Source organism: Octodon degus, unplaced genomic scaffold, assembly GCF_000260255.1.
Source record: "Octodon degus isolate 3935 unplaced genomic scaffold, OctDeg1.0 scaffold00372, whole genome shotgun sequence".
NCBI classification, from domain to species: Eukaryota; Metazoa; Chordata; class Mammalia; order Rodentia; family Octodontidae; genus Octodon; species Octodon degus.
This window is the reverse complement of record NW_004524948.1, coordinates 81,683-84,035: the sequence shown is the minus strand read 5'-3', so window position 1 is coordinate 84,035 and position 2,353 is coordinate 81,683. Positions and strand designations below refer to the sequence as shown.

Sequence of the window (2,353 nt, the reverse complement as noted above, 5' to 3'; positions counted from 1 at the left end):
AGGGGAAAAGGGAGAGAGGGGAGGGGAGAGGGGAGAAGGGAAGGGGAGAGGGAGAGGGGAGAGGGGCGAGAAGAGGTTAGAGGGTATAACTCAGTAGGACAACGCTTGCCTAGCATGCAGGAAGCCCTGGGTTCAAATGCCAGCACTAGAATGAATGAATGAATGAATGAATGAAATTGAAATGAGCATCCAAAATCAGATACAAATTAAATTTTTAAATTCATAGAATAGTACACTCTGCCAATTTTTAAATATTATTAAGTATTTTTAATGGAACATGGGATAACTTTCAGATCTGCTTGGATTTTTAATCATTTATTTATTTATGTTATTTTATTTACTACAGGGTATATCTACACAACTCAGATTTGTGGTATCCTTTTGTCTCAGCCTTCCCAGTGCTGGCATTACAGGCAAGGGCCATGAAACCCAGGGGTTCCATCAGAATGGTGGGCCCTGGATTCCTGGGCCCACACATATACAGTGTTAGGGATCAAACCACGGTCCTTGCACTTGCCAGGCAGGCGCTTAGACCACCAAGGTATCGCCCCAGCCCCAATATTTGCTTGGTTTAAAAGAGTGCTCCACTGCCTCACCCAGGATGCTCTGATCTGGCCACCAAGACCAGGTATGGTGGCGCACGGCAGTAATCCCAGCCATGGGGAGACTGAAAACAGGAGAATCTCTATGAGTGCAACTGTGAGCTGCATGGTGAGACCCTGTACCAAATACTTAAAAAAAAAAAAAAAAAAAAAAAAAAAAAAGACTGGTTGAAAAGGAAGAAAAGGTAGCCAGGGATACAGCTCAGGGGCATAAGCACCTACTTGCCTGGCCAGCTCAAGGTCCAAGTTTGATTGGTACAAACAAACACAAAGAAAAATCAATACAAATGCCTATTTACTGTAAGACTTTTTCTTCTAAAATCTGGGTATGTATATGTGTGCATACACAAACACACACATACAATAATGCAGAGCAAGGGACAACATGCTATATAGCCTGTGGTCCAATTTGGCCTATGGCATTTTTTAATGATACTGGATATTGAATCTAGGGCCCTCTTACTAATACATACACAGCTTTTTTGTTTTATTTTGTTGTATTGTTTTGTAAATTTTGAGACAAGGTCTTACTAAGTTGCAACTCACTGAAGCTCAGCACAAACTTGTAATCTTTCAGCTTCAATCTCCCAGAACCCTAAGATTATAGGAACGCATCACTACACAAGGCTCCACTGCTTATCTTTATGATTGAGTTTGTCATGTCCATTTGTTTCCACATTGTCTATAGCTGATGTTTGCTGCAATCACAGAGTTGAGTAGACTATGTGGACCTTTACAGAAAGTTGGCCAATACCTACCATAAAGAATCTGAGTACCGGCCTGATAGCTCAGTGGACTAAACCGCCTGCTTAGGCAGAACACAGGGGCCGGGGTTCAATCCCAGGTGCCATGGCAGCCCCGCCTGCAGGGTGTACTGAGACAGTGATTGAGACTGGGCGTGGTGGCACACCTGTAATCCCACCACTTACAGGAGGCTGAAAACAGGAGAATCACTACGAGTTCCATCTACATAGTGAGACCCTGTAGACCCTGGCCTAAATAAAGAAAAAAAAAATTATACTCTAAGGGTTGGGGGTGTAGGTCAGTGTAGAGCTCTTGCCTTGTATGCACTAGTCCTGGGTTCTGTCCCCAGCATAGGAGAAGGAAGGAAGGGAGGGAGGGAGGCAGGGAGAGGGAGGGGGGAAGGACTACAGAACCGAGGGAAGGAGGAAAGGAGGGAGGGAACAAAGAAGGAAGGGAAGGGGGAAGAAGAAAGGGAGGGTAGGAGAGGGAAGGAGGGAGGAAGGGAGGGGAAAGGAGGGAGAGAGGGTCGGGGAAGGAAGGAAAGCTACCCTTTCTGTCACAAGTCAACACAATCTAAATCTAGGGGGGAAAAGGCTCTATAGAGACTATAGATCTGACTAGGTCAAAACAAAGTTGAATGTTCCTCATCTCAAAATCCAAAATACTTCTGAATTAAAGCAGGAACATTTTAAATTTCAGATTTTCAGATCAGGAGTAATCAACCAAAAAAGTCTGTAACAAAACCTAAAACATTCTGAAATCTGAAACACTTCTAATTACACATATTTCAGATAGGGGATATTCAACCCGTAGACACATACAATGCCATAATGTTTAAATTATCATTAGAAGGGCTGGGGATATAGCTCAGCTGCATAATGCCTGCCTGGCAAGTACAAGGTCATGAGTTCAAGTCCCAGTATAAAAGAAGGAGAGGGAGGGAGGGAAACAGAAGGATGGAGGGGGAGGGAGGGAAGGGAAGACAGGGAGGGAGAGAGAGAGAAAGA

General features: G+C 44.2%; 1 protein-coding gene across 1 annotated transcript in view; it reads right to left on the bottom strand.

Annotated features, from left to right (window-relative positions):
• LOC105741257 overlaps positions 1-2,353 on the bottom strand; it is a 154,313-nt gene that overhangs the window by 149,630 nt on the left and 2,330 nt on the right. The window lies entirely within an intron of this gene.